This window comes from Prionailurus viverrinus, chromosome D1, assembly GCF_022837055.1.
Source record: "Prionailurus viverrinus isolate Anna chromosome D1, UM_Priviv_1.0, whole genome shotgun sequence".
Classification (NCBI taxonomy): domain Eukaryota; kingdom Metazoa; phylum Chordata; class Mammalia; order Carnivora; family Felidae; genus Prionailurus; species Prionailurus viverrinus.
In genome coordinates this window covers 9,257,079-9,284,507 of record NC_062570.1, presented here as the reverse complement: position 1 = coordinate 9,284,507, position 27,429 = coordinate 9,257,079, and the positions used below count along the sequence as shown (strand labels likewise).

At 43.6% G+C, this 27,429-nt stretch overlaps 1 protein-coding gene across 11 annotated transcripts in view; it reads right to left on the bottom strand.

Moving 5' to 3' along the window:
* The window catches only part of LOC125146765 (uncharacterized), a 325,550-nt gene that overhangs the window by 168,462 nt on the left and 129,659 nt on the right, over positions 1-27,429 (bottom strand). For 4 of the 11 annotated variants that reach the window (XR_007144881.1, XR_007144883.1, XR_007144880.1 and 1 more), the window contains one exon: positions 17,735-17,833. The exons of the other annotated variants lie outside the window; for them this stretch is intronic. The gene's annotated coding sequence lies outside the window, so the exon portion shown is untranslated. The remainder of the gene's footprint in view (positions 1-17,734; positions 17,834-27,429) is intronic. 11 annotated transcript variants of the gene reach the window in all.

The window sequence follows — 27,429 nt, the reverse complement described above, 5'->3', positions numbered from 1 at the left end:
AGTGAGGCTCAGTTGATTAGATGATGAGGTCACTGAAAGAAATTCAATGAAGAGTCTTTCGTAAAATTCTGAAGAGACTCAACGATAGCATAAAGGGAACCATCAGAGACTACTGTGGCCTAGACTCTGGGGTCTGCACCAATAGATGCAGAGAAATTAATCTATGCACCTTGTTTAGGAATCCTGACGTTAATATTTGACTGATATTTTTGTTCTAATTATTTGAAACCTTTTGATCTATGACATAGGTGAATTTTTTTTTGCTGTTTAAATTCATATGGTTCAGGTAAATTTTAATATAATACTTAAGCACATGGATTTGAAGCCAAATAGAGTGAATTCAAGTTCAATCCCTTGAAGGCTTAGGTGCCCTGTTCATGAGATAGGGTAATAGTCATACCAACCACATTTGGTGGTTATAAAGATTAAAGGCAAAATGCTCAGCACCCAGTAAGTACTAGCCGATATCAGATTATTCTAATTCACAGTCTACTCTTCTCCACTGATCCTGTCATCATCTTGGACAACATTAATATCTATGTTGACATCCAACACTCAACTGCCTGTGTTTTTAATCTCTTCCTTCCATTGACATCCATCTCCTCTCCACTTCAGGTACACGACTACTCCACAGTCCTTATTATCAACTGGCTGCCACCTCCAGAATATCCTAACTGAAAGTCACAATTTTCCCTCCATTTTTTTAAAACACAGCTATACCAGTTAGGGAACACTAGCTGCTGTAGCAGATAAAACACAAAATGTCAGCATCTTATGACAATAGAAATTAATTTCTGACCCTCTTAAAGTCCCCAGTGGGTGCCGCTGATTAGTAGGCGGCTCTCATCCAAGCAGCAATTCAAGGATGCAGGTTCCTTCCATCTGTGCCTCCAACATCTTCACCGTGTGGCTTCCAAGGCTGATAAAGAGAGGAAAGCCAATGGTGGATTGCACGAGGAAGTTTTTATGGATCAGGCCTAGAATTGGTGCCCCACAGACCACTAGCCAGAACTCAGACACATGTTCACAAGAAAGACAAGGGAAAATAATCTGTGGTCCAGTCGGAAAAAAACAAACAAACAAAAAAACCACAAAAAAACAGGCTTGATAAATAGCTAGTCAGTCTCTGCGATTCCCTTATCTCACCTAATCTTCTATCTTCAGCCTCACCGAGATGTGGAATCCTTTAATCCTACTTCCTCCTGACAGCCCTCTCCCCAGTCTTCCTTGCCTTGTCCAGCCTACTCCCCATGACTGAACACCTGAACCCTTTCCATGCCAATAACTCCTTTACCCTCTTGTCATTTTCTTACACATATTTGCAAAAGTACCAACCACAGATCAATGTAACCACTCTCATTCTCAGCTCCGGTAACTAGGTTGCTGGCTGCTCTTAGGAAAGCATACACACACACACACACATACACACACACTCACACACACACACGCACACACGCATGCACACGAGACCAGGAGCATTGGTGCCATTAACATTCATATTTCCCAACATCATCCAGGCCCCTGGCGTTACTACGTTATTTCTAATAATTCTAATATTCCACATAGTTCTGATCATTTCTTGTCCTCTTTTCCCACAGTGGCTACAGCAGTCTGTAATCTCTCTAAACTGATTGCTATCTATCTTCCCAGTTAAGGTTCAGTATATAACCACTTCAAACATGACAGGGAAGACAGAAGCTAGCATCCTGGGTCCACAGAGATCAGTCACTACATTGCCTTAAAAGGTAAAAGTGCTCCCCTAAGCAATGTATTCCTAAAGCGCTTGTGCAGGGAGTGTCTTGGGGGCCCTCTCAGGGGACATGCGGTTAAAGGTGTGGGTTTGTGAACCTTACTGGACAAATCCATCCTAATACTGTCATCGCCCTAAGTCTTTGAATTCTTTCTTCTCCATTATAACAATGAAGTTCTGGCAACTTATTTTCATTTAGCATGGCCCATTACTGTATCTAGGTTTTATGCAGTTAAGCAAATAGGCAGAATATACTGAACCAACACATTGAATTCAGAATCTCTGGCTGGTTCACACGTATTAACAAATTCAGTCGTGTTTAGAATTATGTTCCTCTCTCCTTGATCTTGTGTGTTCAGAATTCTCTCCTGCTGACCTTTGCTAGATCTTGCCGAAATAATTAGCAAACTCTCATAATTCGATTTGGCATGAAAATAATCTCCTGGGCTTAGTTTTGTAATTGGGGGTGATACACTCTGGGATAGGACTCTAAAGAAGCTGGCAGGGTTTGGGGACATGGGTACAGCTGAGAAAGAGGGGAATTGTCTCCTTAGTCAGTCATTGTGATGCTTTTACTAGGAAAAACGGCTTCATCAGATGGGGGAAAGGGCTGCTCTGCATGCAGAGCAAAGAAGGTTCAGGGGAAATTGAGGGCTTAGAGGACTCTAAACCATCTGTGATGGATAATTTGATGTGTCATCTGGACTGGACCATAGGATGCCCAGATATCTGTTCAGACACTATTCTGTGGTGTGTCTGCGGGAGTGTTTCTGGACAACATTAACATTTGAATCAGTAGACAGAGTGAAGCAGATTGCCCTCCCTAATGTGCGTGAGCCTCATCGGATCCACTGAAGGCATGAATAGAACAAAAGGGCCTTTTTTTTTTTCCTTTGGTAAGAGAGTAAGGGAGAATTCACTCTCTCTGCCTGTCTTTGAGTTAGGGCATTGGTCTTCTCCTTCCTCAGCCAGACTAGAACTTACACTTTTGGTGGTACTGGGCCTCCAACTTGCTGACTGCAGATCTCAGGACTTCTTAGCCTCCATAATTGTGTGAGCCAATCCCTTATAATCAGTCTTTCTCAATCTCTCTCTCTCTCTCTCTCTCTCTCTCTCTCTCTCTCTCTCTCTGTTTCTCTCTTTGTCTCTCTTTCTGTATATACACAGAGAGACTCTCTCAACCCAGACTAATACATCATCCAGCTCTTCCCATAGGTATCTATTTTTGCTGAGGGCTCACCTTTCTGATACATGCCATCAATGTCACATAGGACACTCAGTAAAGAAGTGATATTAACTACTCTGTAATTCAGCAATCTACAGGAGCAAACTTGGTGTTTGGTTCTAGTCTTTCAACCTTACATAATTAGATAATTCCCGATTTTCAGCCTGTGCCTGAATCAGAAATTTGAACTTGATATTCTCCCTGTTACAGATGTCCAGTTCAAACAGAAGCATCCTGTCCATGGAACATGATTTTTTCGAGCTTTCTATAAAACTGTATAGCAGCTGTTACTTGGTCCCCCCAAGCCTTGCCTTCACAGGACACTCCATTTCAGGTGACCATGGCTGATAATTCACTCATAATTAACTCTATGCCATGATCTACTCAAGTCCCTTTGGCCAGGTAAGCAACTGATCCCACATTTCCCCATTTCCCTGTTGTTGCAGGCCAATTTCTGTATAAATCCAATTCCTTTGGCCACAAATAAAGGGGATCCCTCACTTGCCTAACTTTAGAAATCAGCAATCCCATGGTAGTGTGGCTTCAGGGTTCGTTATTTCAAGGGCTTGAATACCACCCAGAGGACCAAGTGCTTTTTAGCCTTCTATTCTGCCATCCTCAGCACAGCAGCATTGCCCTTGGGGAAGCTCTCTTGCTGGTCAAAGACGGCTGTTGCAGGTCCAGAGAGCACATGCAGATATCACAAAGCACAACAGAAGAACAAGGAAAACTTTTCCCAGAAGTACCCCTACCGCATATCTTTTTATTTTATTTTTTTTATTTAAAAAAAAAATTTTAACGTTTATTTATTTTTGAGACAGAGAGAGACAGAGCATGAACGGGGGAGGGTCAGAGAGAGGGAGACACAGAATCTGAAACAGGCTCCAGGCTCTGAGCTGTCAGCACAGAGCCTGACGCGGGGCTTGAACTCATGGACCGCGAGATCATGACCTGAGCCGAAGTCGGCCGCTTAACCGACTGAGCCACCCAGGCACCCCCCCCTACCGCATATCTTATTGGCCAGGATTAGGTCACAATCTGTGCCTAAAATGATCACTGACAGCAAGAATGGAATATAACTACTCAGAAGTTATCTTTGAGCTAGAGATAGGACCATCTTCCCCAGGCATATGGCTATACAGAGGAGGAGAGATAGCAGGACAAAATCAGGGCTCTGTTAAGGGAATTCAGGCTGACTGGGTAACCAATAGTGTCTGCAGCAATGATGATGATGATGGACAAAGGATAGAAAATGGTCAGCACCTGAGTTTTTATTCTTGCCACCCAGCGTCCTGCCCGATGACAGATGAGACTGTCATTCAGGAAAGTGGCCAACATTGGGGTAGAAAGATGGATCAGAGAGGACAAGGGACTCATCACTTCCACAAAAGACAACACCCCCATATCCAGAGTGAGCAGAGAAAGATAATTTCCCTGTGAGGAAAGACAGTTAGGTCTCAGTGCTGCCCTGGAGAAAGCTCTCAAGCTAGTCTAGAACCCCAGTGGTCCAGACCCAAGAGAATAAGGCTGATTACCTCTACCGTGGAGCCTCCTACTCCTGCTTACAAGAATATTTCTAATCTTATAGTTCATCCAGAGGAAACAGTATCCCCGTATTAAACCATAAAAAACAAAACACGAATGTACATAGCACAGAACTCTTAGGCTGTGGGACAGAGCCCAGTCAGGTGCCCAAGAGAAATTTCTTGGCTTCTCTCATACCCTCAGTTGATTCCCAGAAGGCAGCAGTCACCATCCAGAAAAGAATGAGTCATCATACTTTCAAAGTAAATGAGGAGAAGAAAAGATGGGGAATGACTGGAAGAAATGAAAACCTGCTCCTCTTTGCAAACATCCTTCACCTTTCTCCTTGATCTCCTGAGATTTTGTAGCCCCAGCGTGCCTTTGAGGTTCACCTGTATACACCTCGGGGCCAGGGAGAAGATGAAACAGAGGCGGAAGCCTAACAAAGAGTATGACCGGCCCCTGAGGACAGACTGCAGGTGTCCGACATGTTTGTACAGCTTGGGGAACCACTCACATCTTCATGTGGAAGCTACCTTGAATCCTGTGTTCTGTGTGGCTGGCAGGGTGGCGAGGACAACGTGTCCACGCAGCCTCCCCGTGCCACCTCCAGGCACAGCAATGTGGGGCCAAGACCGCTGTGCTCTGGGCCGAGCCCAGATGCTCACACCAGGTGATGCTGTGACAACGGGTCAGTCTCTGGAGGCCGCTTCCACTGAGCCCTTGCAGCCCCCTGCAGACAGAGAGCAGCATTTGCCATTTTGCCGGATGTCCTTGTGAACTCACCCGTTACCCTCCTCACCTCTGCCCTCGGCCCTTGCCTCATGCTCCCCTCCGGAGACTCTCAATATCCTAACCTCTCTAGAGTGCTCAGGGTAGCTGTTCTGCATTCATCACCTGATTTTGGTTTTCCATCCTCACGACGGTTCCGAGAGGTGGCCAGGGGGCGTGTGTGTACAATGATTCTGGCTGTGCAGGTAGGGATGTGTGGCTCAGCGGGGAGTTGCCTTCTGTTCCCCCAGATCACACACCAGATCACCTTGTCCTTCCAGCACTCGAGGGCGCCGCAGGATTTATGGTACCGGGAGAGAGTCAAAATCTCCAAATACTGGTGCCGCAACTGGAAAAGGTTTTGGAGGTGGCTGGCCCTATTTTTAGTAATGAAGAGTCAGAGGCACCGAGGAAGACTTGAGCAGGTAGGGGGAACCCGGGGCTCCGGCTGCTCCCTGCCCTCGCACTGCCTCTGCTTTGGAGCCCTTTTATTTCAGACTCCATTCTCTTTTACCAGGGGAAAATAATTAAGTGTATGAGCAGTAACTCCTGATTTTGAAGCCCTTCAATTTAAAGCCATGGGGAGGAAATAATTAAATTGAATCCAATTCACAGCATTTAAAACGCCGATATACACCAGGGCCTTCTCCCCCCACCCCACCCCCTGCACCCCCGCCTTCTTTCCAGTGTGTTTATGAACAGAATTAATCATCAACGCGTTCACCTTAGCAACCCACTGAGCTGGAGTCGGAATGAAACATCCTGTGCAGCAAGAATCCACTCAAATATTCAAATAGAGGCTAACAGACTAAAAAATATTCCATCTAAATGCATAGAATATTTCCTGCATGAAGGCAGATCACAGATTCCATTGTCCTGTATGTTCTTGGTGGGGCGCTCGGCCTGGCCACTTGGGAGAATCTAAGTGCATCTCAAGAAGCTGAAGCAGAGTGTATGAAAATGCGCCGGATCTGTACTTGGGGTTTTAAAAACGTTTGTGAGAGGTCAGTGTTTACTGGCCAAATTGAGCGTTTTGACCTTGTTTTCTATTTTTAAATGTCTGAGCCTCTCCCCTGTGTTGATATAAGCATCTGCTGTTGCCTTGGAGAATAAGCACGTCGCTTCTGGATATCTGACCGAGCAGGAAGGAAACCAGTCTGAGGAGTTAATTTTGCTGGCAGGGTTTAACCCAGAGGAAACCTGCTCTTCGGCCGCTTTCTCTGGCATCGCTTCTTTGACTGACAATCACGGGATATCCAACAAGCTTCGGAATCTACTTATAGGCTGTAGAGGCCACACAGGGGTGGAGACGGAGGGAATGGAAATAAAGCTTTTTATACACTATGTCACTGAATTCTTCCACTGGCCCTGGGGAGTAGGTGATGTCTCCATTTTACAAATGAGGAAACTGTGACTTAAGAGAAATTAAGTGGTTTGCAAAAGGTTAAAAGGATAAATAGAGGGGCATAACTCGGTTTAAATTCCAGAGCTCTTTCCACCATATGACACTAGCTAATATCCTCATTTATTTTGTTTTTAATTATTGTTTGTTTGTTTGTTTATTTATTTATTTAGAGCATGAGCAGGAGAAGGGCAGAGAGAGAGAGAGAGGAAGATAGAGAATCCTAAGCAGGCACCACACTCAGCATAGAGCCTGACGCAAGGCTAGAACTAACAACCCTGGGATCACGACCTGAACTGAAATCAAGAGTAGGTCACTTAACCTACTGAGCCACCCAGGTGTCCCAGTTCTCATTTACTTTGAAAGTATGATGATTTTTCCTTTTCTGGAAGGTGACTGGTACCCTCTTGGAATCAACTGAGGGTGTGAGAGAAGTCTCTTGACTCCCCAGTGGGCACGTAACTGGGCTCTGTACCACAGCCTAAGATCTCAGCCAAACCTGGTGGCCACTCCGCCCATGGGCACATCACGCAATGGAAGACAGGGCGAGGGCATGGCTCTCACACTCAGCCCTGAAAATATGTTCCCTGGATCTGAGAACCAACTCTAAGCACCCACCCTCGGCGTTAGTGCCTGGATTATTTCTCTTTCTGTTCTGCAAACGTTTTCTGTGCATCTCCTCCTCTGCATCCAAGTGGCCCCACCTCTGGCTGAGAACACCCTGCCTCTGGCTTTCTGCATAGGTCATCTTCCCTGGCTTAAGCTCAGCGGCAGTACCCCTTCTTGGGAAGCATTACCCCTATATCTTAGCCCTCAGGGCCGGCCCTCTTCTCAGAACAATGCTAGATGTCTCCCTTGTGCCATCTTAATCCTCACACCCACCTTGACAGTGTCTAAGCGAGATGAAGAAACAGATTCACATCATGATGTGCCTTTACTTCCTGCCTTACAACTGCAACTCCTGTCCACCTCTCCAGCCTCATCTCCTACCGGGCTCCAAACACTCTGGCCTTCTTCTCATCCCTCGAGTACACCAAGCTTGCTCCTGGCTTAGAGACTTTGTACTTGTGTTCCCCCAGCCTAGACCCTTCCATCACCTCACCCCACAGTCTTCCCAAAGCCAGAATATTCCTTGTCGTTCACGTCTCAGCTCAAATTCCCCCTCTAGGCAGACCTTCCTGAACACACTAAGTAGTTTCCTTACCCAAATGCCCACTCTTACTCCCTAACATAAGCGCCTGTTCTACTTTCTTGATGGCACCTGCCACCATCTGACATCACCCTGCTCATTGATTTCATTGTGTGCTTATCACCCACACGCCCCACTGGATGTGTGCTTGGGGATCACAACAACCTTGTTTCCCACTGGTTCTTCCGTACCCAGGACGGTGTCTGACTCCATAAGTATTTGCTCAATGGATATGAAAGAAAGAAGGAACAAAGGAGGATAGAAGAAGGACAAGGGGAAGTCATGGCTCCAGTGCTGTTATGTGGTGCTCTATCATCTTCGACGTCCTTTTGTGTGCATCATCTTGTTTGACTCCTATAAGAGTAATTCCCATCTAGGTAAGATAATCCCCATGGACAGGCAGAAATGCCCATCTGTAGTACTCAGTACCTTCAAGCACTGTGTTCTTTTTTTTTTATTTAAAAAAATTTTTTTTCAACGTTTATTTATTTTTTTGGGGACAGAGAGAGACAGAGCATGAACGGGGGAGGGGCAGAGAGAGAGGGAGACACAGAATCGGAAACAGGCTCCAGGCTCCGAGCCATCAGCTCAGAGCCTGACGCGGGGCTCGAACTCACGGACCGCGAGATCGTGACCTGGCTGAAGTCGGACGCTTAACCGACTGCGCCACCCAGGCACCCCTAAAATGGAATTGAATGACAAGTGAAAAGAGAGAGAGAGAGTATTACACGATAAGTTGCAGAGGCAAGATCTGAACTCAAGTAGTCTGACTCCAGAGCCCATGCTCTTAACCTGTACACAAAGGCCACAGATTCAGAGAAGTGTCTTATACATGATAAGGGACTCAGAGATTTTGAATCTTTGAATATCAGATTCCAGACCTTTGCTGCCCTTGCTTTTCCTTCCATAACACACCAAGTACCTAGTTAAGGAACTGGAGGGTAGCAGAGGAAGGGGAGTTTGTGAAGAAGGGAGAGGCCAGGATGTAACTTCCCCCATTTCCACCATGGACTGGATGTCTCCCCTTTGCCCTTCCAAATCCACTCTCCATCCTTCTCCACCCTGCTGAGTCCTGGGAGACTGATCTGCAAGGATGACACAAAAGAGCACCCTTGCCCTCTTGCTTCCTGCTGAGTTCAGCCATCAGAGAACATTGGGAAAAAAGTGCCAACTTGTGGCGGAGGGAGGAGGAAAGTTATCTAATCCCTTCTTCTTGGGGAGGGCAACAGTCACATCTCCTGTAGGGCAGCCCTCTCCTCAAGGCTCCCATTTCTTCAGTCTGGGGGCAATCACCCTCCCCTGCCTTCAAAACCTATGCCTGTACTCAAGTCTCTCCTCAAGTGATCCCCGTGTGTGCCTTCCATTTGTGTCCCATTAGAACTTGCCTTACCTACTGCACTAAAAGTCTCCCAGGGAGAGACTTTATCTGGCAAGTCTTCTGTTCTATGGACCCAGAGCAAGTGAATGGCCCATACGTGTTCCCTGCTAGACAGTTCTATTTGGTGCACAGGCAGGTTCTTCACTTCCATTTCTTTGTATGCTAGAGGGAATATAGCTCTTGAGACTTTTCTTTCTGACCCAGGTGATTTCTCCATTAGGAGGCCAGTCTTTCATGAACTCCCACTTTTGTGGATCAAGTAACTGGCCCTTTGCCTTCTACAAATTTAATTTTCAACAGATGTTTTTGTTACTCCTGTAACTGTTATGGGGACTATATATAGTCTTATCTCTATCTGAAACTATATCAATTTAATCATTGTTTCCTGATTCTCTCTTCCAACAGGGGCCACAATAGCTATCTTATTCACTCCTGAATCTCTAGAGCCTTGAATGTCCAGAACTTGGTACATGGTAGCTTCAAGAAATAACTGTTCATGAATTGAGAGACTTTAAGTGTATTTTGGTGATTAAGGAGTGGGGGAAGGTCCTTGTGGTACCAAGAGTCCATTTCTTTAGGCTACGGAAAGAGTCATGTAATTTCTACCACCTCAGGAAAACATAGTGAATAAGCATTTAGTGGGTGGGCCAATGAAGAGGTATATAGGCATTTCCCAAGGCTTTCATTCATACTAGGCAAGCCAATGCTGTTCTAAGTACCAGCCATACTTCTGAATGAGGAAATACAATTTAGGAATGGGGAAAACAATCGAAAGAGGGTTCTGAGCCCCAGATCTTAGTCTGTTACCCCAGCATGTACAGACCACAGGGTAAGATGTTGCTCGAGGTGACTTAAGAACAAGGGTTGTGGTGATGTACAATTCTGTGAATATGCCAACAATCATGGCATGGTACACTTTCCATGGATGAATTGTATGGTAAGTGAATTACATTTCAATAAAGATATTTTTTTAAAAAGAACAAAAGGAGCCCAATCAACCTGGTTACTGAATTATGTTTCAGTGTGGCACATGTATTCTTAACAAGGGGAAGCAATTCACTCTAAGACTATAATTGGAATCAGAGATACAGGTAATTTATTGTCAGAAAGGATAAACATATTTTTAAAAAATAAGCAAGAGGCACTCAGAGTGGTTACAGCCCCACACATTAATTTTTACAAATGAGTCAAGCGACTTGCTCAAGGTTGCACAGCTAGCTAGGAGCAAATCTGGTCTGAACCCACCGGTCCCTGGCCACCAGTGCATTGTCCTTCCTTCTACACCAGTGGTAACGCACAGTGGTGAAAGTTGGGGAAAAATGTATTTCTGAATTCAAAAAAGAGAGGATAAATAAATTCCTGAAACTATAGATCATTAAATATGACATCAATCTGAATCCAATTCTAAAATGGATTTTAAAATATGTGGTGTGTGAGCCTTTAGAAAAGCAAGGATTATTACATGACGTCAGCATGGATTATTAGGAAGGAGACTCACAAAACTGTTCTACCTGCTTTATGAAAAAGGTTCCAGTAGATTGGGGGATGATAGAAATGCTTATTTTACTTAACTGAAACACTTGATACATTCTTTCATGTTTTTTTCTGCAAACAAGATGCAAATGTGACCCAGATAATGGTGAAGTTTGGAAGAAGCATGCAGACATGGTAAGCTGTCCATGTGAAAACTATACACTGGCGTTAACTGAAACATTCGCATAATCTTGGGCTGCATTAATAGCAATAGGGATCAGTGCATTTTGTGCACATCTGGCATTTAAGACAGACATTGACACAATGGGATATCTTTGCAAGAAGGTGGCCAGTGGGGGTGGTGGGGTTTGTCTCTGAACAACATGCCATGGCTCGCATGACGACTGGTTGGAAGAATGAGTGCCCCTTCTCCGGGAGAAGAGACTTGGGGAATTACGGTAACTGTCCTCAAACACTTCAGAGTTGCTATGCAGAGATGGGTTGCACCTAGTCCACGAGGCTTCAGAAAGAGAACTAGGTAGGGAGTGGTCTGATGGAGAAGGAGGTCTGGGTGGAATGCAGGAAATCAAAGCCACATTAACTGGCATAACTGGTATCACTCTGTAATCCTGGCCTCAAGCCTAAGTCCTAAAAAATGCATCCCTAGATCGAGAGGTAGCTGAAGGCTAATTATTCAAATGATATGGTCTTGGATCTGTGCAAATTACTTTTACAGACATTATTTTCTATTATGTTCTCAGGTTACACAGGGAATAATCCATACAAAAATAAACTTGTGCATTTATTGGAAAAATATGATTGCAGATATGTCTCACATATAGCTTCTTGTTCCCTGGGTAATTTCCTTTTGACCTAATTACAAGATAAACCTTACTTCCCTTCAACGACTGAAGACCTCTCAAACCTGATTGTCTTCCCACATGGCCTGTCTTGCTGAAAGGTAGCAACACCCACCTGCCATGCACTCTAGACTGTCTCCGTATCTTTGTCACCGAGTTCTCCTGGTTCATGGCTGTAACACGCCCACCCAGCTTCTCCTGGGGCTACCATCTTGGTTTCAGTAGAGTAAATGATATCTAAGACAGGCAAGAGGTCATCTCTTCACTAAGATGTTCTCACAATTGCCTCGAAAATGCCTCCTCAGTGAACACTAGGCTGGCTACCCTACTCCAGATTCTCAGCCTGTCTGCCACCCGCACACCTCCCTGTACCGTTTACCCTGCTCTACCTTTTGTCTTTTTTCCATATAACTTACCACCTTCCAACACACTATGTAATTTATTTACTTACACTTATTACTATTGACTTCTTTTTAAGTCTCATTTTAAAAGTCATTTAGCCTTGTCATTTTATTATGAACTATTTCAATCATACAGAAAATGAAGAGCCTATTATAGTAATCATATGTGTAACCACAACCCAGTTTTGTTAAATCTTAACGTTTTGTCACTTTTACTTCACATATATAATTTTAAAAGATATTTAAACCATTAGAGAGGCACCTGGCTGGCTCAGTTGGTACAGCCTATGACTCTTCATCTCCAAGGTGTAAGTTAGAGCCCCACATTGGGTGTAGAGATTACTTAAAATCTTTAAAATCAAAAGGGGTGCCTGGGTGGCTCAGTCGGTTAAGTGTCCGACTTCAGCACAAGGCATGATCTCACGGTTCATGAGTTCGAGTCCCATATCAGGCTCTGCGCTGGTGGTACAGAACCTGCTTGGGATTCTCTCCCTTCCTCTCTCTCTGCCCTTCCACACTTGTGCTCTCTCTCTCAAAATAAATAAATAAGCTTAAAAGAAATCAAAACATTAGAGAAGTAGATGATGCATCTCGCATAGTCCTCTCTTCCTTCTGGAGGCAACCACTTCCTAAACATGGTGGGTCTCCTTCCTCTGTATACTTTTAGTTTACTGGCTATGACGTATCCAGAAATAATACTGGGTTACACATATTTAACATTATAAAATGGATATCACGCTGCACAAATTATTTTGAAGCTTACTATTTTATACAACTGTTTGTTTCTGATACTTGTTCATACTCATCCATGGAGCTCTAGTTCATCACATTTCTGTTTCCTCCTGCCTGAAGGTAAGCTTCATGAGCTCAGGAATATTTTTCTAATTCTTTTCAATGCTATATTCCAAGCACCTAGAACAGTGCCTGGTACAAAGTACACACTAAAAAAATATTCACGTGTATTTGTGGGTGAATGAATGGACAGTGCAAGTAACACGTTAGGGAAAATGGTGAGGAGTATGACCTGGCTAAAGAGGTAGGATATGATTTAAAAAAGAAAAAAAAAAGTACTTACATGAGAGGACTCTCCTCTAGCTACAAATGAATTGAAACAAAATGAATTGAAATGAATATGCAAAAATCCAGGAAAAAATTCCAAAGTAAGAAGAAAAAGGAAGAAGAGGAGGAAGGGCAGGAGAAGACAAGGAGGAGGAAGGAGGAGAAGAAATCAAGGGAATTCCATATGCCAGAAATAAAGAAGGAACCCAGAGATGGAGAATTAAAGAGCTCTGGTGCTGCTGTAGCCCTGGGGGTGTCAGACAAGTATACTGGCTCTAGACCCTGAGGTTTAAGGCTTTAATGCATATGAAGGAACAGGAAACGTGGTCCGGACCCACCCAAGTATGGGGGTCAGGGGAGGATTGAACAGAAACCCCTACATAAAACCAGAGCCTCAAAGGGCTACCCTGACTGTGGAAGAGAAACTAACACCACCCTCTACTCCACAAGCCAGGGAAGAAAAAAGGAAATTTTCTGCCTGTCTGAGACAGTACATGGGTAGAAAAGAATGGTTCTCAAGGGAAGAATCCCCAACTTCGTGCTTCATGAATAGATGCAGTCAAACATAATTACCCCCATTGTGCAAGAACCCCAAGCAAAGAGATTAACGTAAAATCTGGTCCTAGGCTACTGGAGTCCACAAGACACTAGCAGAAGCTAACACACGACCATTCTGAAGGAAGTGTCTACAACCTGGTATGTGTGGGACTCCCAGAGAAAAACATCCCTCCTGCAGACCACCTCACCCCACAAAATTATAAACTAGAGGCTAAAACAAGCTAGTAACACAAAAGATGATAACAGCATGATGAAACAGACGAGTTTGGAAAAGAACCAAATAGAACTTTTCAAAACGAAAGAGTTCAGTCACTTAAATTCTCATCTAAGAGAAGTGGCAAGAGACAAGTCATCTGAAACCAGGTAATGGATTTTGTATAACACCCAAGGAAGTCTGGACTTTATCCAGGAGTTGCTGAGGAGCCTGTAGCGGGGTTTAAGCAAGGCAGTGATATTGTTACATGTATGGTTTAGAAAGAAGACACCGGAGACCTTGTAGTAGAAGGGAGGCCAGAGAATTAAAATCAGGAAGACCAAATAAAAAGCCATATCAGTGAGGTGTCATTCAATTACAAATGACAGGACCGACAACTGTATATTATTGGCTCCCTCAGACAAGAAATTTCGGGTTCCTTAAATCAGGAAGTGAAGGCGTGATCAACACGTTCAGTGATGCAGTCAGAAAGATATCTGATGTAAATGGTCCTGCTGTGTGATCATCTTCCTGGTCCCATCTGTGAACTGTGGCTCTTTTGAACAAGGCATTCTTCACCGCTGTGTCCCAGGCATGTGGACCGTCACATCATGCCGTTGATGTGCGTGTGATTCGTGTCGCTGTTTGTCTCCTTCTGCGTGGTTACGCTTCAGGCTCCCTCTGTTTGTGGCCTGCACTGGGTACATGTAGAGACATCCAAGGCCCAAGAGTTCCAGAGCTGCTTTCTTGTTGTTGGTTCTTTCACGTGGGTTTTTTAATACCTTTTTTGTTCTTCTGCTTACCTCGCAACAAACTGTCCATTTTTACAGTTGATCTAGACGTTCTGAAGTTCTCCTCTCCCTGTCTTCAGTGACCTGGTGAGACCCCGGCTCATCCCCAGCCTCTCCAGTCTTCTTTCGTTCCTCCACGGGGTGCTGGTCCAAGCTGGACTTGACTCTCTTCTCTCAGTGATTCCTCTCAAATGATGCCCAAATCTGACAGCAACCACCATCATGTCTGTGCAGATGAACCCCAAATCTGTATGTTCTGATCTCTTCCTAAACCTCGGACCTGCAGTCCTACTGGAATGTCCGGCCTGTATTTCAAACTCATCGTGTCCTAAACTTATCACGTCACAGGTATCCGTTTCGTAAACCAGCTCTTCTTCCTCTTACCGATGTCTCCCATGTCTGCCCTTTTGTGGGTGCACATGGAAACGTCATTCCCAGGCCACCTGGGATCCGACTCGAGCTGCCATCTCTGACTCCTCCCTCCCCTTAAGTTCCACATTCACACTGTCACCAAGTCCTGACCAGCCCTAGGATGTGACCTGCCTTTTCGTGGCTTTACTGCAGTTGTGATTTGGCTTTTGCCCATCCCAAACCAGGGAGGGGAGAGACAGTGCAGACAGACAGAGATTTGACCTGAACAGTGACTTAGGAGGACAGACTAACTGGTCTTTGGGAGCCCAAACAGTGACCGAAAGAACAGCAGCCTAATGAGACTGGATAAATGCACTCAATTGGACTGGAGATACACAAATATCATAAATGCTTTGCTGGAGGGAGACCTGAGGGCTCAGAGTCAAGGAAAGCACTTGTAGTTATAAAATAAAACTCTGTGGGGTTTGTGAGCAGATGATGGGACCTCTAATAAATGGCTATGACAGACAGCAACTCCGGGGGCCTTGTGGGTTTCCAGAGACAGGGGAAGGACCTCAGAAAGGCCAGGCACGCATCAATGACAGACAGAGAGCAGAAGGCCTTTCCAGATCTGCCGCCATCCTGAGCAAGGTGTACATATGCAGCAGAGCTGACAAGTCATAGGTAACAGCTGTCAGACTGTTGTTGTTTTGTGTTCATCAAACAGGCTAATGCGAGTCTGTGATGAGATTCCCCATCCTGTTCCAGATCTTCCCAGAAGGGCTAGGAGAGAGAGTGGGGAATATGGAACAGAGCCCATGTTCTCCTGTGTTCCTGTGTCTGTGGCTTTTCTCCTCTACACGATGGTCAGGTCCACAGAAGAGCTGTGTGAGTATCTGTGAGGCCTACCGCTTTGTGGAATACCAGCCTTCTTACTTCCTTCACCCCTCAGGTCCCTGCTTTCGCAGTGTGCCTACCAGGCGGGATTGAAAGACTGTCTCCATTTATTAGTCTGCTTGTAGGGGAAACATGATAAGAGGGAAAACACAGTCGACACTTGATTCAGACCAGGCCGGGCACACCAATGCTGTGTGCTCAGAAGTGACAGGACCAGCTGAAGAAACACATACTGAGGGGGAAATCCCAGCCCCAGAATGCCAGGCCCTGCCCTCCAGGGTAAAACCTCTCTGAGAATAGAACAGAAAAGAAAAGAAACCCAAGTTTTGCTGACTTGTGCACATTCCAAAACATTCAAGAGATAGAAAAAGAAAGAAAAGTAACATCTGTCAACTTAAAAATAACTGCGATGGGAGCAAACAGAATCATCTTTTCCTAATGTCCAAGAAAAGTTTTCAAACCTACTGAATGCATGATTGACTAAATCACTGAGGAGTGAATGCATTTTTGTCTTCTGCAAACTCCACCCTTGATAATCAAACACAAAGTATCTAAAGAGACTTTTAATCTACATCAGGAATATAGTCTTTAGCAATGTCCTGTCCCTGATAATTGGAAGGAGCTCACTACACATTTGTTGGAAGGAAGGAGGGAGGAGGGAAGGAAGGAAGGGTATATTATTACAGTGATGTGCAGATTTCTACCATCATCAGTGAGTGGCCTGATGAGAAAGCATGGGCTTTAAAGTCAGACAGACCCGGGTTCAAGTCCCACTTCGGCCAATCACCGGCCATGTGGGCTCCACCCTCTTCCTCTGGAGCATATTCCTATCCTAGAGGTGGTAAAGGATGAGGTCATGAGCACGAGCTCTGATGCCAGGCCCCTTGGGTCAGGTTAGAATACCAGTTCTGCCACTGACCAGATTATGACAGGGGCAAGTTAATTGCCTGTCTGTGCCTTAGTTTCCTCAGTCACAAACTGGGGTCTGATATTACTCCCTCCTTTGTGAGGTTTTGAATAATTAAATGAAATAGTGTGTGCAAAGCACATAAAATAGAACTGGTACTCCATTACTCACTAAACATTAGCCTTGTTATTATATCCTCAAGAAGGTAAGCCTTTGGGAAGTAGGGACTCTGTGGGTTTCACTTATAACTGTGTCCTCAGTGGAACCTCACACATGGTTTGCGCCCATTCACCTTTCGGAGTAAAGAACAACACACCCTCTCAGGGTTGTTATGGGGTGTTATGTTGTCTGAACCTGTAAAACTCCTGACACTGAGTAGCCACTCCATAAAAATTGATTACAACCTCTCTTCCTTGATCTCACAGGGCAATCCATGGGTCCCTACTTTCTAAGAGTTCTCTCTCCTTTGGGAAAACCATACATCTTTCTCCTTAGGTACATGACTGGGTAGCATTTTCACTGTTATACACTGAGCAGGGTCCTCTTTAGACTGAGGGAAACTAGTTATTTGGTTTTCATTGGCTGCAGGGATTATCTGTTCCAGTACTCATAAGTGAAGCACTTCTCTGCTGGGGCTTCTACCAGAGCTGCCCTGGGAACAGCACTGCCCATGTGGGGCTCTGGACAGCATGGGAAAGGAAGGGGTACCATGCTGATTTCATCACCAAGTTGTCAATCATGCATGAATACTAGACAGGCGCTTCAGAACTGCTGCTTCATCAGAGATCCAAATATGACTTCTCCTTGGCTTTGTGGACATAAATGTTACATTCTCCACCACAGAGGAGGCCAAAAAACAAAACAAAAGTCCTTTCATCCAACAATTCCCTTCCATAAATGCAAACAAACCAAAGCAAAAACCACTTCCTGTCTCTCTTCAGCCTGGGATGCTATAACGAAACATCATAGGGTGGGTGGCTTATACAACAAACATTTATCACTCACAGTTCTGGAGAATGGTAAGTCTAAGCTCGAGGTGCTGGCAGATTTGGTGCCTGGTGGGAACCACTTCCTGGTTTGTTGGCAATGCCTTCTTTCTGTGTTCTTTACAAAATGAGAAAGAGCAAGAAAGGTCTCATCTCTCCTTCTTAGAAGGACATGAATCCTACCGTGGGGACTCTACCCTCATGACCTCATCTAAACCTAATTACCCTCTAAAGGCCCCAACTCCAAATACCACTGCATTGGGGAATAGGGCTTCAACATATGAATTTGGGGGAAACACAAACATTGAGTCTATAACTGTCATCCCCTTTCTGAATCTTCAACAGAAATTATCTTATGGCCCCAAGAGCATTAGAATATTAAAATCTTAATATGGAAGAAACTCAACTGTCGGAGGATTCAGGAGACGTTGAGGGTGCTGGAATAAGGTCAGGATGACTTTGGACTGGGGTCAGGAGTCTCTGAACCCTGCCATTGACGAGCTATCTCTCCTGTGAGGTCTCTACGGGCAATCGACCCAGTGCTGTAACCCTCAGACAGTACTGGTAGATGCCAATCTACCAGTTGTCTTGTGGGACTTGTCTTGTGGAAACAAGAATTAGAAAGGATTAGACCATAGCATTAGAGAAATGACGAGAGCTTCTCTCAGGAAGAGTCATCCAAGAACTCTCTCCATCCAGCTTCATGGAGAGAAGAAACAGAAGGGCTCTTCCCACTGCATCTAGCCTTGAACACCCACCAACAGTAGCTGGTAAATGTCCCTACCCTTCCTTGAGCACCACTTATCCTTGGTCATGGAGAGGAATGAAATGCTATGGCCTAACCCTGGGGAGGACTGAGAAAGAGGCCACGGTTTAGAAACCTCCCAGGCATGCCTAAGCCTGGATGATAAAGGACAAAGAGTTTAGAGCCAGAGAGACCTTGATGCATTCTGGGTCTTCCACTCCCTAACTGTGTGCCCTTGTAAAAATCACTTCACTTCTTTAAGCCTGAGGTTCTGCATCTACAAAATAGGTAACTCCTATCACATAGAGTTGTTATGAAAAGTAAATGAGATAACATTTGTAAAGCTCTCTGGCAGACTGTCTGGAGCAGGGTTGAGAGCTAAAGACATGGTAGCTATTGTTATCGTTATATAAAATGCAGGGGTCACTTCTGCAGCATCCCTGACAAATTAATATCTAATTTCTGTTTGAATATCTCTGGAGACAAGGTGCTCGTTGCCTCACAAGAAAACCTATTCTATTACAGGGTAGCTGCAGAAAATTGTTTTTGGTTATTTGAGACAGGTATCTTGTGCTCCCGCCTCTTTCCCTCAAGTAATATGAAAGAAGTACACTGTCTTCCATATGACAGTCTTTTACATACTTGAATGCAGCTGCCATGCTCCCCTAAGTTTTCTCCAGCATCAATAGCCCTTAGTATTCTTAGTCATTTTATGTGAATTAGTTTCTCTGCTTTTCACCATCCTGAATGCTGCCCATCATCCCAAAGAGATAATACAAAACTCTCTAATCATTGGTTTTCATTTTGTTGTCACATAAAGGTGTCTCTCTAAGACATCCACACTGATATTCCATCACAAATACTGACTAATCATGGGAAGAAAGTCATGCTGTCCACAGCAAAGTGAGTTATTAATAAAACTGCCTAGACCTGTTAATTTGCCCATCCAACTAACGTTCAGTGATCATCTTGTATAGTGTCAGGCACCTGGTTAGATATTTGAGACACACAGATGAACAAGAAAGACACTGGCTTGGCCCCCAGAGATCCCACAGTTCAGCATGAGACACCAAGGGCCAGTACACAGGCAATTATACTGACTCCGAGATTGAACGTGCTGAGAAGGCAGACTATGAGCCCTGTGAGGGCAGGGACCTATCTCTCACTCATTCTGCATTCTTAATACTCCATACAATGCTATTCTCATACTGCAATGGACTGAATGTTTATGTCCCCCAAATTCACACATTGAAAGCTAATCCCCAACGTGATGGCATTTGGAGATAGGGGCTCTACGGAAAATGATTAGGTCATGAGACAGGGACCTCATGCATAGGATTAGTATCCTCATAAAAGGGACCTCAGAGAGCTCCTTTGCCCTTTCCCCCATATGAGGACACAATAAGAACTGTCTATGAACCAGGAAGCAGGTTCTCACCAGGCACCAAATTTGCAAGCACCTTTATCTTGGACTTCCCAGTCTCCAGAAATGTGTGAAATAAATGTTTGTTGCTTAAGCCATTCAGTTTATTGTGTTTTGTTATAGCAGCTGAAACAAAGACACATATCATGCATTTCCCCCCTAGCTGCCAGAGTCATATTTTTTAAAATATAAATCATATCATGTCATTTCCCTGCTTAAAAATCCCCAGTGGCTTAGATTTCCATGGCATATTATGAAGCGAAAAAGGCAAGGTGCAGAATGATATCTAGAGTAACATGTCATGTATGCAACAGCAAACAAAGCAATGTATTTTCTACGGTGATAGATAGACAGATAGATAGAGATAGATCAGATACATAATTTTGAAAAAGAAAAATCTCCAGTGGCTTTCTAATGCACTCGGAAAAATCAAGCATCTTACACTCACCTATGAGGCCCCAAATATCTTCCTCCACCAACTCAGCCTTTCCTATACCTCTCTCTCCCTCACTAAGCTTCAACTACAAGAACTGGCATTTTCCTCCAACATGCAACATTCATTCCTGATATAGGGCCTTTACATGAACTATTCCCCTGTATGGAATTCTCTTCTCCCTTATCTTCATAGGATTTACTCTTCTTATTCAGAGTCAGATCTCAGCACACAGGTTACCTCCTCTAGGAAGACTTCCCTACCATCCAAAGTAAAATAGTTGCCATGTTATAATTATTTACCTTATTTTAAATTCTCTGTTTGGCACTTTTCTACATCTCAAATATCTCCTGAATGTAGGATCCTCGTCTGCCTTGTTTGCCAAGGATCAGAACATTGCTTGGCACATAACTGGTGTTCAAGAAATAAGTGCTAAATGATTTAATAAACTGTTGTTGGCCCAATACCTAGCAGAGAGCCTGGTGCCTGGGAGGGGCTCTTTAGACACTCTCTGAGAGAGTGAGTGAGTTGGGATGGAAGAGAGAGCAGCAAAAGTTCACCCAGTCACTGGAAGGTGGAAACAAGACTTCCCTCAGAGCATGGTTTTGTTGTGTGTTCATCTGCCACCATTCAACTGTCACTCATTTCATTCTCACACATGTGGGAGTAAATTTATTATGGACCTTATTAAGGTCTTCTAACCTGCTCTGGTGTCATGGCCATGCCGATGGGAGCCAGATAATCAAAGGAGTAACCTCAAGGTTACATCAGCTATAGGTCAGGGCTCCCTCCTAGCCCAGAGATACCACTGGTTGCCTAGCTACTGCCTCATGTGGGCTGGCGCACTCTGCTGAGACCTCACCCCACCTGTCTGCATAGTCTGCCTCCAGCTATCCCACTGCCCACAGCTAGGACAACCCCCACCACACGCCCAGTCACCAGCACTTCCTCCACCACTAGGATACCCTAAAACTCAAAACTTTGGGGAAAGAGACATCTTTTTTCTCTTTTTTCCCCTCTAAAAGTAATAGTTAATTATTACTAAGACAATGTTCCTGTTTGAATAATAAATTATCATGAAAGAATCAACCTTTCATCAATTCATAGAGGAAATCTTTGGACAAACATGAAAGACAAAAATTTAACTATTTAAAAATGGAAATATCTATTCTCTATCATTGAACAATGAAGGCCTGATGTTTTGGAATACTGAAAACTATGAGTGCATTTTTAAAAGGTGATAATTTTCTATGTCACTTCTGAATATTCATTGAATGTCAGAAATATGCAACACAAGATAAAAAAAAAAAAGATGTTTTAATTGCACGTATATTCCAGTACAACCTGCTTCTCTTTACTAACAAGAACCTGTTAACTTATTGATCATTACACTTTCAGCATGTGTTTCCATATGGCTTAGCAGCAACCTCCCATGACCACGGTGAACAGCATGGAGGGTTTCATTCTGCTAAATCAACCTATCAACCGTCAAGTCTGCAAATGACCCTCCACGCCCATCCTTACAGCTCATTTTGGTCCACTGTCCTCCCTACCCCACATCCCAACCACCCTGCTCTTCATTTGCTATCTCCAGTGCACCCTGCTTTCTCTCCTCTCCAAGACTTTGGCTTTGCGGCCACCTTCTGACTAGAACACTCGTCCCTTCCTTCCTTGCCTTGCTAAACTCTACACACCCTTCAGGTTTCAGCTTAGATAAACTCCTCCAGGGAGGCCACATGCTCACCCCTCTGCTGTTACTCCCATAGTACCATTCCCCTCTTGTGTCAAATCTCTTTACATACTAACTGAATGTTTGTCCTCATGTTTAGTCTATAAGCCCTGGGAGGACAGGGACAGTGCAGGTTTATATGTCACTGTCTTCCTGGCACATAATAGATGTTCAATAAATAACTGTCCAATGAATTAGGATATTAAGAACTGAGTGAATGAATGAATGAATGAGTGAATGAATGAATGAATGAATGAGTGAATGACCTGAAGCATTAGGATACAGATTAGAGCTTTCTGCGGCCCATTTACAGAAGGAACTGGTACTTTCATTGTATTTCATCTCGAGTCAAGCTTAATTTTTACTAATGTAAATAACTACTTTCCCATGACAAACGGAAGCAATAGAATTTATCACCTTTGGAAACAGTCCAGTGGAATTAGTCAGAGTATGAACCTGTCCATGTGTGGCAGACCGAAAGCTAGGACAGTCATTTTCATAAGTTATGATGAGATCCTAGAAGATTCCTCTCACATTTGAGAAGTTTGATGGGAGAGGATAAAAAGTGCTGGTGGAACCGGTGATTGGTAATTTGATGGCACAGTCAAGGAAAGATGCTCATTGATAAGGAAGTCCTGATCATGCTTATAAAGTAGCCTTTCTCACTCCTCTTTGACCACGGATGCCTTTTTGGGCAGGCTGAAGAGTGACGTGGTTGAGAACATGAGCTTAGGTCTGGGCTCAATCCTGGATTTTCCATTTCTAGTCATATGACTTATTCCCGTGGTCAGAGCTCAGTTCCATTTCCTCATCAGTGAATGGGACTAGAGCCTTCCTAGTATGCCTGCCTGTATATTACTGAGGCCAGAACAGCCAAAACCTGCACCTGCATGTCCATGGTTTCCTTCTAGCAAGGATTTCTAATGTAATTTAGGTTCTACCAATCTGACGCATTTGGTTACATGGTCAGTTCTGTGTTGTTTTCCGGGAGGCATTCCTGAAGGACTAGCTTAGAGCCTGCTTCTCTAACCCTCTCAATGATTCTTTAAGCGTCTAATTCCCTGTTTTAAATCTGTTCCTACTTAGAATAGTGAGGGTGATTTATGTAACCTGCAAGTAAAGCTTAACTGATACCCCAACCACGCAAATTTCTGTGAAAACTACATTAGATAATGTGAGTAACATTCATGTTACGGGGCTTAGCAAATAATAAGCATTTAGCTAAAGATACCAATGTGTTTCCACTGGACATTGCCTGGATAGTTTTTTTCTCCAGAACACTTGAGCTTTTAGCTATGGTGAGAAAGAGACTTGTCTTTTTTTCTGACCCAACAGGGTCAAAAAGATTGATGCAGAGATGGTGTCCTTTTGAGGAAAGGAGAAGGTAGACAAGGGTACTTGTTTTAAATGGTTTTGATCTGTGCTCAGACACTGAGCATGAGAATTTTCAAATTATAATAGGTTGTGTGCGAGGTAATTGTTGCAATAAGAATGGCAACTCCATTGATGGGGGCATAACTCATGACCAGTTGTTAAGACTCCAGATGGAGAAGATTTTCCACTATGTTCCCTAGTATCATGCAAGAACATGGCCTTGTCAAACAACAGACAGTGAGCAAACATTTTAAGCATGGCAGGTCTGGCCATCAAGGATAGGGCCAAATAGGAAGCTGGGTGGCCTCAGCCTGGATGGCTGCCTGTCAGGGCCCCTCCTGTTGTTCTGATTCTGGGCACCTGCTTCCTCAACTCTTCCAAAGCAATTGGGGGGCTCTGCCTGTGGACTCCTTGGCGTGTACCTTGGCTCACAGATGGTATCCCTCTGCCTTCATCTAATTCCAACTTTTTTGACTTAGCCTGACGTGGCCTGACTCTGAATGCATGGCCTATATCCCCTCAGGTCTACCCAGTAATGGCATACAAGCAAGGCTCAGGAGACCCAAGCCCCTGTGCACCCTGGCCCAGGCACATCTGTGACTGAGGTAGGCAGAAACAAATGGTGTCCTCATTGCCATTTCGCCTGCAGCACTGATGGCAGCTGCAGACGGATGGGCCTGGTAGGGAAAGCTACTTCCCGATTGAGGTTGAATTTTTCCCCAGGTGGCATGGGACTTAATTCTGTGAGGTCCTGTCTTATTTTCTATGCTTCCAAACTTAACTATGTCAGGTCAGTTTTTTAAAAGTGACCTCAAATTTCCAGTCAGAACAAAGTCATTATGGCAGCTGTTTAAATATACCTACTGTTTAAATATTACTGTTTAAATATACCTAAATCTTCTCATAAAATGAAACAAAACAGATAGGTAGACTAGAATAGCAAGATTTAAAAATAAAAAGGATAGCATCTTGAACAAAATGAGATGACAAGGCGTTCCCTGAAACCCCGGAGCGTAAAGTGGTTAATGCCAGACCACAACCCACGACAGAACCCCCTTAGGACATGTGTGGAACCAGCACTCATGGAGGCGGTGGACAGGACAGAAAAGAGAGTTCTGATGGTCTCAAGAGACTTGAAACACTGGAATTGCATCAAATGCTCATTCCCAACGAGAAATGAGCTCCTTCTCAGTGGAATCCTGGGCAAGCCAACCTGGAAACAACCAATTGGTAAAAATCGGGGAGATACCCACAGCTGTAGTGTGTAGGTGAGAGCAAACAAGATACACTGACACCTGTGAGAAAATCTCAAGGTCCCGGGCAGCCTAATCCCCCAAGGGCCTCAGGAGTAGCCGGAAGCTTTCCTTCTGGGAAGATACAGACTCAGAGAAAAATTGTTATGCGTACAGAAAAAAAAAAAAAGAGCAGTGTAGAAACAACGGTGAAAAACCGAGAGAAGAATTCAACTCCTACGCGGAAAAGGGGGTCCAGAGGAAGTAGGACCATTGAGCTGAAAAGCTGCATTTTTTTAAATATAATTTATTGTCAAGTTTGCTAACATGCAGTGTATACGGTGTGCTCTTGGCTTCAGGAGTAGATTCCTGTGATTCATTGCTTCCATACAACAGCCAGCGCTCATCCCATCAAGTGCCCTCCTCTATGCCCATCATCCATTATCCTCCTCCCCAACCCCCATCAACCCTGTTTGTTCTCTGTATTTAAGAGTCTCTTATGGTTTGCCTCCCTCTCGGTTTGAAACTATTTTTCCCCTTCCCTTCCCTCATGGTCTTCTGTTACGTTTCTCAAGTTCCACATATGAGTAAAAACATATGATATCTGTCTTTCTCTGACTGACTTATTTCACTTAGCATAATACTCTCCAGTTCCATCCACGTTGTTGCAAATGCAGGATTTCATTATTTCTCATTGCCAAGTAGTATTCCATTGTGTATATAAACCACATCTTCTTTATAATACTTCAAGGCAACAACATGGGGTGGGGGGAGCCTTAGAACCACTTCCCCAGGAAACTACCATGACCTTTCTCCAGAGGAATCTCCTTCTCAAAGGATAAGGGGCAAAAAGGGGGGGGGGCATCTCAAATAAACAAGATAACATGAAAAAGCCCCATATAAGGATGGTGTATGAAAAAAAAAGAGAGAAAGTAATCATTGATGAATACATACCAGAAAACCATGACCATGAGGCTGATGAAAACCACAGTGTAATATTACAAAAGGGTTACGGTAAAGGTAAGAATGGTATGGAAACTATGAAAATTTAGCATAGCTTACAAGTAGAAAATACCAGAAATGAGACAGCATGAAAGCCAGCAGGATATGTCAGAGTTTAGGAAAAAAATTATGAAAAAAAAAGGGAAAAAAACTCACTTCAGAATGAAGTCTGAAACTAAAGGAAACATAAGAGACTTGGTAAAAGAGAGAGTGGACAGTAAGAAAAATGGAAGGCAGAAAGAAGAGAATGCAGAAATCAAAGAAAAATAAGAAGGTACAAAAGAAAACAATAGATATAGAAAATGGATAAGAAAAATTCAATATGTATGATTAGAATCATCCAAGACAAATCCAGACACAGAACTATCCCTATAAACTATAAAACAAGATAGTTTTCCTGAAATAAGAGAAGACTCAGGCTGACATATTGAAAGCGCACACCATGTATTTATTTCAGAAAATTGACCCAGAGAGCCATACCAAGACATAGTCTCGTGAAACTACGGAAATTTAAAGGTAAGGGAAACATCTTTTGGGCACCTGATAAAACCAGATTAAGTCACTTGTTTATTTTTTAAAGATTTTATTTTTAAGTAATCTCTACACCCAAGGTGGGGCTCGAACTCCCAACCCTGAGATGAAGAGTCATCTGTTCTACAAACTGACTCAGACTAAGTCATGTGTAAGTAGAATGTCATATAACTTATCTGAACAAGGATACTTTTAAGTGGTACCATTGGCAGTGCTGGGTGAATAGATGTAAACCTAGACTGTCTCTAGCCAACTTAGGTGTGAGTTCACCCAATCAGATGGAAAATAAACAACAGACACCTAATTTTTAAGGGAAATAAAGCCTAGAAAACAATGACAGCCCATTAGAGGGAGGATCTCTAGCACCCATGTAGTAGTCTTTCAATATCATTTCCTACTAAGAAAACAGGATTTTCTGGGAGAAACAGATGATTCCAGATGCAAGGCAGGAAATGCATAAGATGAGCCTGAGGTATTTTGCCCTACCAGGAAGGAAGAAAGCTACCAAAGGACACAGGAGCCTACCCTGCAGTCCCTACATGATACTGGTAGATAAAATGCAGATTTTTGACAACATAAGGTGCCTCTGTCTGAAATGCTTATAATGCAACCAAGAGTTCTCTCTTAGAAACAGTGATTCTTCAAAACAAAGGCACATAAATTTCTAACAAAAACAATTAACACTTTCTCTACCTTTTCTTTTCCAAAAGGTACAGAGAAAATGCACCTTGTGCCTCTGTGTCTCCCAGCTCTTTCGTGCTATTACAGAATAGATAATCCATTCTACTACTACACAAAAGTGTTAGGAACACCATTGGGATAGGAAATTTACTACAGAGAGTAAAAGTGAATCCTCAAAGATGTGACAAGTTTCTGTGATCAAATGGGAGTAAAACCCTTTGATGCATTCTTTTATTTTTTAACTTCTGACCCTACTTCCTTCTTCCATGCCACAAAAATACACAGAGAACCAAAGTGTGGCAGAAAACCAAATAATTGTATTAGCAAAAGTAATGTATATTTTTCTCAGTTTTCCTGTTTTATTATCAACAATTTGATAATTTTATATTTTGAAGTTCACTAGTAAACTTTTACTGTTTCATGTTGATATAAAACACAGTGTCAATCAGTGTTTTATATTTGCAATATTATAGCTTATAATACATTAATGGCCCTCAAAAACCATTTTCTGTTTAGTAGATCAATCATCGCAAAAATCACAAAGACATCTGTAGGGATTGAATG